This window comes from Benincasa hispida, chromosome 3 (assembly GCF_009727055.1).
Source record: "Benincasa hispida cultivar B227 chromosome 3, ASM972705v1, whole genome shotgun sequence".
Classification (NCBI taxonomy): domain Eukaryota; kingdom Viridiplantae; phylum Streptophyta; class Magnoliopsida; order Cucurbitales; family Cucurbitaceae; genus Benincasa; species Benincasa hispida.
The window spans coordinates 13,911,636-13,927,291 of NC_052351.1; the positions used below are offsets into that span (position 1 = coordinate 13,911,636).

Consider the following 15,656-nt stretch of genomic DNA (forward strand, 5'->3'; position numbering starts at 1 on the left):
CTCCAAAGTCGTTTATAATTGTATTAACAATATTACCTTAAAATTTCTGCTCAAAATTGCTCGTCATTTGATTTGGAGATTCAAACCTTCATCATTGGCCCCAATTCAAGCAGCTGCCTGCTTATTCAATAATTTCTTGTTTAAACTTCAAAAATATTTAAATCGAATTCGAGACTCATCTTAAGAAATTTCCTTCTACAAAATTGTTTATAATTGAGTTAACAATATTACCACAAATTTTCAGCTAAAAAATCTTTGTGACGTCCTGGAGCTTCAAATCTTCACCGATGGCCCTGATTCACCCGAAAAACAAACCCTTCGTCCATATCTTGCTCCTCCAGCTTTATTCCGATGAGTTTTTCCTCCAAAAGCCCGACCACATAAAGTAGACACAGAAGGATTTCGAATGCCATTGAAATTACATGAATAACATGAGTGGTCATGCAAACCAACCAAATGAAGTCAACCTTCCTGCTTATATCACCGCCCAAAATCCTGCATGAAAACTCCTTGTGCCACCTTGCCCACTAATGTGATGAAGGGCTAGGATTAACCAATTTTCCTTTCCTAACTCCACTCATAGTGTTAATTCAGCATTCCACCTTATGCTTGGCTTGCTATCTAATTGCACACTACCGCCCACACTTCTCATCGCCAATGCCTCCTCTTGGTTTCCCATACCTAGCCAAAATTTGACCATCCTTTCTTACGTAGCCACCCGAGAGCTCTCTTGTTCTTTAGTTTGCTTCCTTCCTCCATCACTCCTAATCAAAACATAATCTCATTATAACTCATTGGAAGACATCACATAAGTTACATATACTTTTTAAGTAAATAGGGTTCAGGTTTTATATGGGCCCATTTGTTCAAGACCAAGAATAAGTGCTTAAAGGAACAACCTATCTACTAACTCTAAAACGAGTAAGAGTGAATTCCATCTTGCAAGACTATGTCCCCAACTATCTATCCGGTCTTATCCTCAAAATGGGAGGTTTGTTAAGCATTGTTGTTGAACTACTCTCACCTATGCAGATCAAAGGATAATCCCGAATAAACAGAAGTCCATAGTTAGCTCAGGATTAAGATCGAGTTACCCCAGGTCATCGAATTGAAATAGTAAGTTTTAACAGTAAACAGTCATTATAAAGAAAAAGTGACTATTTTGTGATCCAGTCTTATGCAAAACTCTTTTGCATAGGATGCCCCTACTCGCATGTCTCTACATGAACGATTTCAAGATCATGTTATTTGTATCATTATACAAAGTAGGCCGCATCCATAATGTCCCAGGACGAGGTATCTAATCTCATCCATATACTTATAGACCTTTTTGGTTATATACTATAACTTGATCATCTTTTATGTCTCTACATAAAGTTACAATATTCATATTATAGCCATGGAATCGTTTATTGGATTTTTATTACATAATGAAATTTAAATAACACTTTTATTAAATAAATGTTTAAACAATATTTTTATTGATAAATAGAATATGTTTTCATGATTATGAATTGCGAGTTCTAGGACATTTTCCAACAAAAATTATAAAATACTATTTGGGGTACTCTTGTCTCTTATCGAGATTGAATCAATCAAATAAACAATTTAACAAATGAAAAGGTACCAAAAGTTTTAAAGAAACTAGACTCCCAGACCAAATCATATCAAATTAAAGAGGTGAACGAATGCGGAAGTGACACCATGTCCCAACGACTGAATCACGAATTCTTCTTGTCATTCACCGCCTGGTCCTTACCCTCACCTAGAAAGAAAAGAATGAGTATAAAATATAATCATCCTTTTGAGGTTTCAAAAGAAAAAAAGTCTCAAAATCCATCCATCAATCAAACATCGCCACAACACAATATCTAAATTTCCATGGCATATGCACTGGTTTCCATAATTCCACCAAGAGCTCAACAAGCATGGCATAACATTTCAATCTAACATACAAAATGCAATTTCATATTTAACTCCAACTTGGGTTCGAGGGGGAACCGGTAGTAAGTAGCTTACTAAGTAATTTAATCTTCCTTCCTTGCTTTAAGAGACCTCAAGACAAACACTACCCTGAACCAAAATCAATTTAAATTTTGAGGCTAAAACCTCTACAAAAGAAATATTAAAAAAATCCTCAAATCAACTACCCAATATGTAGTGAACCCCAAGTACTTTCAATTATCAAACAATAAACCTGACCTTATGTGTGATACTTAATTCTAGGGGTTAAAACATAATTTTCAGCAACTAAAAAAATCACAATCTTACCCACAAAGTGCACCAAAAATGCCCTGATTTCACCATCAAAGCTACTGGACATTGCTGAAAAAATTCTCAAAACTCCGATCTAGACATCAACACATCATGGGTATAACTTAAATCAGACTAACCCAATGGGCATTCAAAATCGATTCAAGAAAAGCTAAATAACCCTTAAATCTCACCCCAAAAATCCAAGATTTTGGCGAACGGCGACATTGACAAATGGTAGTGGCGGTTTCACAATGATTCATACATGGACCTATATAGCTGACAAACCGCAGCAGTGAAGGCGCTCGAAGGATTCACGTGGCTAAAGAAGCATGCCACTAGTAAACTCATGCGACACGGTTGGTTGGAAGAGTGGTTGGAGACAGTGTCGAGCGAGGCGCGACTTGCACAACTTGAGCCATTGACTGAAGCTGTCGAACGTGGAACCAATTGAACGCTTGGCACAGATGTGGCTTTTCTACGATACGAAGGCGATGACAACAACTGGAGACTGGGAGAAGAAGCACAATTGATGCTCACGCGAGGAGAAGAAAAAGAGACAGGGGGGTCTGCCAGCAGCCACGAAGGGAAGAATAGAGAAGGAAAAAAAAATTTCTTTTATTTTTTCTTTGCACGTAAAATGAGACCACTTTAACCCTAATTTATAAACAATTACTCTACCAAACAAACTGTAACTCCCTTTTTTCCTTAAACAAATATATATAACTTTATATATATATATGTATATATATTCTAACCCCCATAATGAAACAATTAAAAATAAGCCCAAATCTCCAAATATATATTTTTAATTAAATCCCAAAAATAAATTCCATTTTTTTCTTTAATATCCAACAATAACATTCCAAATTAACAAATTGAAATTTACCTTGAAACTTATTGACGTCACATTCTTCCCTTTTTAATCCTAGAAGAGCTATTGGCACTAAGTCCTCATCTCGTCCTCCCGTTTCCAAGTTGCTTACTTAAACTGATGATTCCGCCATAAAACTTTCACCAATGCCATTTCATGGTTACGCAGAGTCTTCACTTCTCTAGCTAGGATTTGGATAGGTTTCTCCTGATAACTCAGGTTCTCCTTCAGTTGCAAAGGCTTGAAGTTCACCATGTGGGATGGATCTGTCATATACTTCCTCATGATGGAGACATGGAAAATGTTATGGACTGCAGAGAGACAGTGGCAAAGCCAACCGGTAAGCCATAGGGTCAATTCGCTTCAAGACCTTGAATGACTCAATAAAACACTGACTTAGCTTTCCCTTCCTTCCAAACCTTAGAACACTTTTCATAAGTGCTACCTTCAAGAACATTTTATCCCCCGCCTTGAACTCAACATCACTACGCCTAACATCAGTGTAACTCTCCTGTCTGCTCTGCACTGTTAGCATTCAGGCCCTAATCTTATGCATGGCTTCATTTGTCATCTGACCCTACGAGCTTAGTTCCCATCAACTTCCGCTCACTAACCTCACCCCATAAAGCAAGAGACCTGCAACCCTTGCCATACAGAGCCTCAAATGGTGACATGCCAATAGTAGCCTAATAATAACTATTATTATATGCAAACTCTACAAATGCAGATGAGTATCCCAACTCCTTGAAAACTCCAAAGCACAGGTGCATAACATGTCTTCCAAGATCTTATTCAAGTGCTCCATTTGCCCGTGAGTCTAAGGGTGGGGGCTGTACTGAAATTCAATTGAGTCCCAACGCTTCCTAAAGGCTCTTCCAAAAGTTGGAAGTAAAGCGAGGATCTTTGTTGAACATAATTGACACTGACACCCCATGTAACCTCACTATCTCTTTCATATACAGGTGCGCCCTCTACTCACTGGATACATGGGCTTCCTCGAAATGAAATGTGTCACTTTAGTGAGCCTGTTATTAACACCCAAATTACTGTATAACCTTTCGTTGTTTTTGATAAACCCACAATGAAATCCATGGAAACACTGTCCCACTTCCATTTTGGTACGTTCAAAGGCTGTAACAAACATGTTAGCTTCTATCTCAAGGTCTTCACCTGCTGATAGACCAAACATTTACTGACATAATCAACTATCTCCATTTTCATATCAAACCACCAATAGTACTATTTCAAGTCTTGATACATCTTGGTACTACTAGGTATATCGAGAATGGGAAGCTATGAGCTTCTGCCAACAATTAGGTCTTAAGAACACTATCTGTAAGTGCATACAAACGTCCCTGATAAAGAAGAGCATGATCCAAGGACACCAAAAATTCGTTGTCCTGTCCTAAGTCCACCTGATGGAGCTTCTGCACAAGGTATAAATCTCCCTGTTGTGCATTTATAATTCTCTACCTCAATGTCGGTTGCACTCTCAAGTGTGCTAGTTGTAAGATGACTTCCCCTACTGCTATTGTGATCCCAACTTACTCAAAATCCTTACATAATTGAGCCTGTGTGGTGACTAAGGTTGCTGAGTGAGTCATCTTCCTACTGAAAGCGTCGACCACCATAATTACTTTGCTAGGGTGATACAGAATCTCACAATCATAATCTTTAACCAACTCGAGCCACCGACATAGCCTCATATTCAACTCCTTCTAAGTGAAGAAATATGTCAAACTCTTATAATCGATGAAAATCTGTATATTTTCCCCTTAAGATAGTGTCTCCAAATCTTCAAGGCAAAAACTATTGCCATCAGGTCTAAGTCATACGTAGGATAGTTCCGCTCATGGTTCTTCAACTAGCGGGAGGCATGGACAACCACTTTACCGTGTTGCATAAACATGCAACCTAGCCCCTTCTCAAAAGCATCACTGTAAATCACAAAACTTTCAGAACCATCTAGTACTGTAAGAACCAGTGCAAAGACTAGCTTCTACCTGAGGTTCTGAAAATTGTCCTCATAAGCCCTGCTCAAACAAATGATGCTCCCTTTCTGGTCAACTGAGTCAAAAGAGTGGCTATGCAAGAGAAATTCCCTACAAATTGATGGTATTAACTTGCCAACCCCATGAAACTATGCACCTCTCTAACTTTCGTGGGGTGAGGCCAAGTCCTAATCGCCTCAATCTTAGCTGGGTCCACAGATATGCCATCCTTCGACATCACATGCCCAAGAAGGTCACTTTACGTAACCAGAATTCATGCTTGGAGATTTTGGCATACAACTCATTCTCCTTTAGGTTCCCAAGGCCTTCCTAAGATGTTCCTCATGCTCTGCCTCTGTCTTAGAATAGACCAAAATATTGTCAATAAAAACTTCCATAAAAGTGTCAAGAAAATCCTTGTACACTCTGTTCATCAAGTCCATAAATACCGTAGGAGCATTAGTGAAACCAAACAACATTATAATGAACTCGTAATGTCCATATCTAGAACGAAACATAGTCTTAGGGATGTTATTGTCTCTTATCCTCAGTTGGTGGTAACCTAACCTGAGGTCAATTTTGGAGAATATTGTAGCTCTCTGCAGTTGATCAAACAAATCTTCAATTCTAGGGAGTGGATACTTGTTTTTTATGGTTACCTTATTCAACTCCCTGTAGTATATGCAATGAACCATCTGTTTTCTTCAAAAACAACACTGGCGCACCCTAGGATGACACACTTGGACGTATGAAAGCCTTGTCAACCAGCTCTTGTAACTGGGCCTTAAGCTTCTTTAGTTTGCTGGAGCCATTCTATAAGGGGCTTTAGAGATCGAGGTAGTGCCTGGTTCCAATTCAATGGTGAAATCTCTCTCTCTATATGGTGGAAACCCTAGGAGATCCTCTAAAAAACTTCTGGATAATCCCTCACAATTGACTCAAGCGACAAGGTGACTTCAGGATCTCCGGTATCAACTACACTGGCCAATAGGCCCCAAGCACCCTGGCTAACCATCCTCCTAACCCTTATAGTTGAAACTACCCTAGGCAAAGCCTTAGTCTTAGCCCATCTGAACTTGAAGCTAGCTCTCGCAAGCGGGCTAAAGACAACCTCTTTACGAAAACAACCTGTGATGGCATGGTTGGTAGCCAACCTATACGTGCCTAAAATCACATCAAAATCTGCCATATCTATGACTAACAAGGTCACATTTGATGTTGCTCTGCTGTCACAAACTGACATGCTTTTACCCTCTGTATCTCATGAATGATATCTTCGGATGGAGTAGAAACTGACAATACATAACAGAATGACTCTACTTCTATACTAGCATGCTTCACAAACACAAACGATATGAATGAATGCGTTAAACCATAGTCAAATATTACAGGGGCATGATGTGCCCTAGAAGTCTGTTTGTGTTCTAGCTTTTTGGTGGAGGCTCTGAAGCTCTTTGGTATGCTTTTCTCTTTTGGCCGATTTGAGTTCTACTACCAAGGATTTTAGAAACTCTAGCCCTGGACAGCCTACTCGTGTTGCCACACGAAATGCTGTTGCATAGGTGGTAGGCTCAAATGCTTGCACAATGCCTTTTACCCTATCTCGAAGTCTCTGAACAAATCTTTCAACTCTTTTTGCTTAAGTGGACACAAAGTCGGGGGCGAAACAAAACAACCTGTCAAGCTTCTCCTCATACTCTTCCAACTTCATGGTCCCCTACTTTAGGTTCATAAACTCAGTCTGTTTGTTGTACCTCACGTGGGCAGAGAAGTATTTTTCGTAGAATCGTTCTTTGAATTGGTCCTACATTGTTTGCCCTCCACTGGCATCTATCGTTCACTCTGCTAAGTGCCACCAACGCTTGGCATTATCAACGAGCACAAATATGACACACTGTAATTTCTATTCTTCTAAGAACCTCATGTACTGGAAGATACCTTCTATGGAAGACAACCACAACTCTGCCTGGTCCTTCAGCGACCCATCGAATGTCAGGTGGTCATACTTTTTAAAGTCTCGCAAGTGCCTAGCCACCTTTGAAATGCTTGCCACAATTTTGTCCAAAGCCTAGTCTTGATTCTACAGTTGCAACATTGAAACCTGCAGAGGAGATACCTATTGCAACTAAACATGCCCAGGATATCTATTCCGCCTTAATGTCCTTTAGTTGTCCCACTACAACCTTCGTAACAACTTCTCCAATTGCTACAACCATGGTGGTATACTTGGTCGGGATCTTTGGGGGTGTCTGAACTTGTGGGGGTACGATTGGATTTTGAGGCCCGCTTCTTGTTCTGACCCTTTGCCAAGTTGACCCAGAAGGGTCAAGAGGCGGAAAGTGCTACATTTTTGGGTTTTGCACCCCAGGGTCCTGTACATCAGGGTCCTGCTCCCTACTAACATTCTTACCTCGACCGCCCCTCCTTATCCATGGTGTCATCTCCTGATAACTACACATAATCAACTTTAACAAAACCCTTGCAAGAAATCTTGTCAATAACAGCTATAATTCAGGTAAATTTTTGTAAATAAAATCTTAAAGAACTTCCCTCGAGGGACATACCTAGCAATGACGAAGAATCCACTTATGGCCAATGGGACAATTTGGACTCACTAGTAAGTCAATCTATAGAACTTAAAACTTAGGTTCTGATACCAATTGTAACGACCCGGTTTTCTACTATACTTTCAGGACACTACTACACACATGCATAAATTTTGACGAGATAGTTCTTAAAGGGAAAAAAACTAAACTTTTATTTTAATAAAGGAAGCTCTAATAAAATCATAAAATACTATTCGAGGTACCACTGTCTCTTATTAAGATTAAATCAATCAAATAAACAATTAAATAAATGAACAAATGAAAGAACCAAGAGTTTAAAAAAAAAAAAAACAGACTCCTAAACCAAATCATGTCAAATTAAAGAGATGAACTAATGCGAAAGCGACGTCATGTCCCAACGACCGAGTACGATTCTTCTTATCATTCTTCATCTGGTCCTTACCTTTGCCTAAAAAACATGAAAAGAAAAGAATGAGTATGAAATATACTCAGTAAACGACCCACTATTTGAAGTGTTGACCTTCCTATCGAGACCCAAGTGCACATTACACATCGTAGGCGTAGGCATAGGCATAAGCATAAGCGGAGAACCCAAAGGCATGCTTTTATAGGTAGTGACCATGGAGGGACACAGTCATAAGTATAAGTGTTGATCCCAAGGGAGCACTACAACGTAGACATAAGGTGTAAACTCGAACGTTCACAACATGCGATGTGCATAGCCCGAAAAAAAAGCTAACAATCACTATCAGTCTAACATAATCATAAACATACCGTCATTGTCCTAAATCATGCTTTAAAGGTTTCAAAAAAAGTCTCAAAATCCATCTACCAATCAAACATCACCACAACACGATACCTAAATTTCCATGGCATAAACATAGGCTTTCATAATTCCACCAACATCCTAATAGGCGTAGCATAATATTTCAATCTAACATACAAAATACAATTTCATACTTTACTCCAACTTGAGTTCGGAGACGAACCGGTAGTAAGTAACTTACCTCAAAATTTAGCGTAAATAATTTGATATCCCCTCTTTGCTTTGAAAGACCTCGAGACAAGAACTACTATTTGAACCAAAATCAATTTAAATTTTCAGGCTAAAACCCCTACAAAAGAAATATCCAAAAATCCTCAATTCAACTACCCAGTATGTAGTGACCCCCAAGTACTTCCAATTGTCAAACAATAAACTCAACCTTATGCGTGACACTTAATTCCAAGGGTTAAAACATAATTTCCAACAACCCAAAAATCACAATCTTACCCACAAAGTGCACCGAAAATGCCCCGATTTCACCATCGAAGTTGCTAGACAGTGCCACAAAATGCCTCGAAACTCCGATCTGAACATCAACACATCATGAGTATAACTTAAATCAGAGCAATCCAATGAGCATTCAAAATCCATTCAAGAAAAACCAAATAAATCTTAAATCTCACCCCAGAAATCTAAGATTCCGGCTAACGGAGCCACTGAACAAATGGCAGTGGCAGCTTCACAATGATTCGCGCACGGACCTGCAAGGCTGACGAATCACAGTGGTGAACGGTGGTCAAAGAGTCGCACGACTAGGGGAACGTGTCGCTAGACTCGTGCAACGCGACTGGCTGGAAAAGTGGCTGAAGACGGCGCTGGGCAAAGGCGCAACTTGCATGGCTGGGGCGATAGACTAAAGCTGTCGAACGTGAAACCAATCGAATGCTTGGCGTCGGGCGCAGCTCTCCGACGACGCGAGGGCGGCAACGACAACTGGCATCTGGGAGGAGAAGCCCGATCGATGCTCACGTGAGGAGATGAAAAAGAGACAGAGAGGTCTGTCGACGGTCACGAAAGGAAGAAGAGAGAAGAAGGAAAAAAATTCTCTTATTTTTATTTACACGCAAAACGAAGCCACTTTAATCCTAATTTATAAATAATTACTCTCCCAAACAAACACTAACTCCCTTTTGTTTTCCTTAAATAAATATATATAACTATATATATTCTAAAACTCCCTAATAACCCCCACAATAAAACAAAAAACCACTCCAAATCTTTAAATATATATTTTTAATTAATTCCCAAAAATCTAATTCTATTTTTTTCTTTAATATCCAACAATAATATTTCAAATTAACAAATTGAAATTACTTTGAAACTCTTTGACGTCACAGTAAGATTTTAATGAGACATGTTTTATATATATATGGGCATTTAAGAGAGAATATTATAACTATTATAATAATAGATGTCCAATGCTTAGTGTCCTAATACCCATGTTTCAATCTTCATGTTGTCCATATGGCTTGTAGTTATTCATGTTTGGTGTGCACGTAAGACCTCATCCTACTTGTCACTTTGTCAGCATTTAGTGGATATTGAAAACACAAAATTTTCACTTTGAATTTTCATATTATCCTATTTATATAATTTTAGTTATATAATTTTATCCATATCCGTATTCTCGTCTCGACATAAAATTCTTACTTTCTTTAAATTTTTAATTTACTAAGAAATACACCGGAAATTTTGTATGGATGATCCAATTTTTTGGTCCAAAATATCAAATGACCCATTTTTAAAAAAATAATGTCAATTGACCCGCTGCTTACGTCATCACTGGATGAGATTACAAAAATTGCCCCTGATAACCGTCTCGCTCTCGCTTCACTAATCTTGCCATCGTGATGTGATTGTTTGTCAATGTACAATTGATTTGACAATTTTCACGAAATTTGTCTACAACTTAAAATCGTCAACACATAGCAAAATTGTGTATTCTTTAAAATCTAAACTTCATTTGAACTGTCATTTTGTTGAACGGAGATTTATTGAACGAGGTTTTCCATAGCGGAGTTTTTCGAAACCAAACAGAGTTTTCAGAACGGAACAGACTTTTCTTAAACTTGGTCTCATTGATGTTTGTAGAAACATGGTCTCAAAACAGGTATGTAAATGGACATTTAAATAGCATAACGAAAGAGGTGTGAGAAAGAGGGACAAAGAGAAAGGTGGAGAGAGCGACATTGAGCGACAATGANCATAACGAAAGAGGTGTGAGAAAGAGGGACAAAGAGAAAGGTGGAGAGAGCGACATTGAGCGACAATGAGAGAGTGAGATTGAGCGACAGCGAGAAGCACGAGAGCGAGAGACGTGAGAGAAATTGGGAGTGAGAGCCGCGAGAGCGAGAACACGTGGGAGTGACAGCGAGAGAGATCCATGTGTATTACTATCTGCTTAATAAAAAATGTTCTCTTGCTTTGTAGGATGACACAAAAGTGTGTACTAATTTGATACGGAGGCCATTGGGATGAGAACCAAAATTTGTATGTTGAAGGCGAGCTAACAGAAATCGTTGTGTCTATTACTTTGAAGTACGAAGAACTTAAAGCTCACATTTACAGGATTGCAAATGTAAGTTGCTCAGAGTTTGATGTTGTTATGAGAGTTAAATATAAGCTTGATTTTGAAGCCCCTCCACAGTACATACGGAATGACGGTGATGTTTACTTCCTTCTTTTCCAGGACGATATTTCTACAATTCAACTATATGTAACACTAAAATCATACCACGATGAAGATGTGAATATGAGTGATGATGGTATAGGTGTAGACAGACAATACGAGGCATCATATGAGCTTAATCGAGAAGAGGGTGATATTCCATTGTCTATGAATACTCAATCATCAACATTATCAATAGACAATGACAACATTCATGCAGTGAACTTGGAAAGAGAAACTCAATGTAACAGGCCTTGTCTGGTAATAAGAGATCAACAGGTTTGAATTTTATGGATTGTGGTCCTTCAGAAGAGCGTAATCCTTTCGTAGTCAATAATGAAGGATCAGTAGGATTAAATTCTATGGACTGTGGTCCTGAGGTGCATAAACCTGCATGGTTGTTACTGAGAGATCAACAAGATTGAATTCCATGTCTTCATGTCGTAGAGGGGAATTGATTGTGCTTGGCACCTCTTCATCCGAGACAGATGTTGAAGTTGGTCAGATTTTTTTTTAGTAAGAGTGATTTAAAAATGAGATTGTCTATTCTGTGCATAAACAATAATTTTGAATATAAGGTAAGGAAGTCAACTAAGTCTTTGTTTACTATTAAATGTATAGAGGATAATTGTAAGTGGAGCCTTCATGCAGTTAAAATTCTAGGGTGTGATATATTTAAGATCACGAAGTATATGCGGTCGCACACATGTTTTATTGGAATTTTAAATCATGACCATAGACAAGCAACGACTGCGGTAGTTGGTGAACTAATCAAAGACAAGTTTACAGGCATATGATGTGTTTATAAACCTCGTCACATCGTCGAGGATATGAGGAAAGAATACGACGTAAACATAAATTACGATAAGGCATGGTATGCAAGGGAAACCACTTATGCTCTCGCCAGGGGTACTCCAGAAAAGTCGTACACTGTTTTACATGCATATGGTGAAGCGTTAAAGATGGAGAATCCAGGTACAAGTTTGAAATCGAACTTGAAAATGATGTCCATTTCAAGTACATGTTTATGGCATTAGGACCTTGTATTAGAGGTTTTTCAAGTTGTCGGCATGTGATAATTGTTGATGGATCGCATCTGAAAGGAAAATACAAAGAGACCATGTTGGTCGGCGTCTCCACGGATGGTAACAACTAAGTTTACCCACCAGCATGTGTCATAGTGGACAATGAAACTAATCGAGCTTGGAAGTGGTTTATGTCGAACTTGAAGTGTGCCATTGGAGAACCCCCTAACTTGATGTTTGTGTTCGATTGAGTGGTATCTATTGACAATCCCATTCGTACAGTTTTTTCCACAACATTTCATGGATTGTGCACCTACCACCTTGAAAATAATATTCTTCCAATTTTAAGGACAACACGATTGTTGGGATGTTCAAGGATGCAGCTAGGGCATTTCGCATGTCAGAGTTCCAAGCACACTGGGACCAACTATGTACTTTTCGAACGGTGCAATATCGAAATATTTGGAGGATATTGGTCTTGAAAGGTGGGCGCGTGTTTACCAAACAGAACGAAAATACGATAACATGACGTCCAATAGTGCAGAGTGTTTCAATTCATTGACCAAAGAATATAGACAACTGTCCCATAATGTGATTGTTGGAACACGTTCGAGGCCTCATTCAGTCATGGTTTTATGAATGGAGAAATTATTGGGCATCTCGAACGACGTCACACTTGGACTACTGTGAAAATCGATTAGCAACTAATTGTGACAAAGGAAGACGATATCGAGTTGAGTGATTGATTGTTATAGGATCCATGTGCGGGATAATCGATTGAACGGTATTGTGAACCTCCATACGAAGGAATCCACATGCAAGGAATTTAACTCACTCGGTATCCCATGTTCGTATGCGATTGTGGCTGCGCGAGAACCAAACATCCCCATCCATGGTTTGTGCAGTCCATTCTATAGCATTGACTCCCTCATGGTTGCTTATGCAAAGCCTGTAAATCCACTTGGTCACATATCTGAATGGAAGAGACCTCCGAGATATGTGGAAAAGCATATTGCACCTCCTAGAATAGTGGTACAGGTCGGGCGACAAATAGTACAAAGAAAACCATCAAGAGGAGAACAACATAAACAAATAAAATATGGCAGGTGTGGGAACTAGGGGCATAATCGACAAAATTACAGTGGACCACTGACGTTTGGGCGACCTATTGATTCTAATACAAATGATTCAAATGTCGGTCGATTGTAATTGTCTATGTGCCATTTGTCTTTGTAATTGTCTATATGTCACTTGTCTATTCACGAATCCTCAAAATTGTAACATTCTATGTGCCACTTTAATCCTCAAAACTGTAATTTTCTATGTGTCACTTGTCTATTCATAAATCTCTTCAAATGTTTATTAAATTGTTGGTTATTCGCGAACCATTCGGGAAACGTCTCACTCTCGCGAATCTCGTTCTTACTAATCTTGCCATCGCTAATCTCGCTATCACTTATAATCCCTTTTAAAATTTCTCGCTTATAAGTTTGATTACTAGAGTTTGTCTATTCATGAATCTCTTCAGATATCTCGCTCTCCCTTTTATAAGTGTAATTAAATTGTTGGCTATTCGTGAACCATTCTGGAAATATCTCGCTCTAGCGTATCTCGCTATCGCCCATCTCGCTCTCCCTTTTATAAGTGTAATTAATGATTATCATTTACTTCTTCTAAGTGATCGTGTAGTAGTTGCTAAGCAATCGTGTTGTAATTTGTAAGCGATCGTGTTGTAATCTGTAAGCGATCGTGTAGGGGATTGTAAGCGATCGCGAAATATTTTGTAAGCCCATCTCGCGTATCTCGCTCTCCCTTTTATAAGTGTAATTAATGATTATCCTTTACTTCTTTTAAGTGATCGTGTAGCGGAGCCCTATGATTGTGTAGTAGTTGATAAGCGATCGTGTTATAATTTGTAAGCGTAGAAAATTAACCAAACATGTTAAAAATTGAACTCTTATACTTATATAAACGTTAAAATTTATAAAATTATGTAAGTTTGAAGGTCTAATTTGACCCAATTTTAACATTTATATAATTTTGAGGATTCAATTTTATTAAAAGTTCAAGGGTATAATTGCAACTACCATACATGAGGGGTGGTTTTTGCTATTTTCTTTAAAAAAAATTAAGAATTTAAAATTTAAAATAAATATTTTTGAAAGTTAATTGACTTAAATTATAATTTTCATGTTCATGTTTAAACTTTAGAGCCTAAAATAGATTTTTAAAAAGAAGTTTCCGAATCAAAATTGAATGGTTGTAAAAAAAAAAATTAATAAAATAAAATTAGCATTTTTATTTGGATAAAAAAGGCCATCTCACGTATCTCACTCTCCCTTTTATAAGTGTAATTAATGATTATCGTTTAGTTCTTCTAAGCGATCGTGTAGCAGAGCCTTGTGATCGTGTAGTAGTTGGTAAGCATTCATGTTGTAATCTGTAAGTGATCGTGTTGTAATCTATAAGCGATCATGTAATAAATTATAAGCGATCGTGTAGGGGTTTGTAAGCGATTGCGGAGTATTTTGTAAGCCCATCTCCCGTATCTCGCTCTCTCTTTTATAGAGACTATAAACGATCGTCTAGTTTGTCTATACATGAATCCCTTCAGATATCTCGCTCTCCCTTTTATAAGTTTAATTTAACTTGTTAGCTATTCATGAATGAATCTTCTATATTCATGGTAGTTCTACACTAACAATTTAAATAACATGTTGGTAAAATTACATCAATAATATACATAATATACATGTACGTCAATAATATGGTGTGTTCGTCCACAATTGACATGCCAATTGCATCCTATAGTCTTTCATCTTATCTTGAGTTATTATATATGGGGCACTACCAGTAACTAAATGTTCTAAGAATTTTACAATAAATATTCCACAATCTAACGACCCGTGCTGTGTATTTGTAGAGGTAGGTCGGGATATCTTCCAATGAGACATTTCGATATCCGACTTCCAACATTTCAAGTCACAATAGTGGAGAAGCGATGGTAGGGTGTAAGTCAACGGTTCAAGGAAAGACTCCAGCTTCTTCTTCGATGTCATGGATGGTAATGAATCAAATACGAACAACCGACCTCTATTTAGATCGAATGTTATCAACATCCAATACTGATTAATATTTGTTTTCGTGTATACGAAGTCCACATCTGACCACTTGACAACAAATTTACCCATGACATAATCTGGTAACGTCTCATCCGCCCATGCTATGGCAACATCCAAGGTCGACTTGTTCTTAATATGTTTGTAGACCCCATCTCGAGAATTTAGGTGACTCCACACGGCGAAAAGAACATTACAACACATAATAGTCAACCAATGTATTCCTATTAAAAAATGTAGTAAATGGTTACCATTATTCCAATTTGTAGGATGGTGAAGCGAGCCATACACATGTCTGATCGCCTATAGAGTTTATCTTTCATGAACTCAAAT

General features: G+C 38.2%; 1 long non-coding RNA gene across 4 annotated transcripts; it reads right to left on the reverse strand.

Annotated features, from left to right (window-relative positions):
* Positions 1 to 1,504: 1,504 nt before the first annotated feature.
* On the reverse strand, positions 1,505 to 9,557 carry LOC120072937. 4 transcript variants are annotated; one of them, XR_005480637.1, is made up of 5 exons: positions 9,135 to 9,557; positions 8,959 to 9,037; positions 8,693 to 8,800; positions 2,272 to 8,133; positions 1,505 to 1,765 (listed from the first exon to the last, which is right to left on the reverse strand). It is a non-coding gene; the product is annotated as an uncharacterized LOC120072937 (long non-coding RNA). The 4 variants fall into 4 exon arrangements; XR_005480635.1 differs by lacking the exon at positions 1,505 to 1,765 and having other exon boundaries at positions 1,773 to 8,133; XR_005480634.1 differs by lacking the exons at positions 2,272 to 8,133; positions 8,693 to 8,800.
* Positions 9,558 to 15,656: the final 6,099 nt, after the last annotated feature.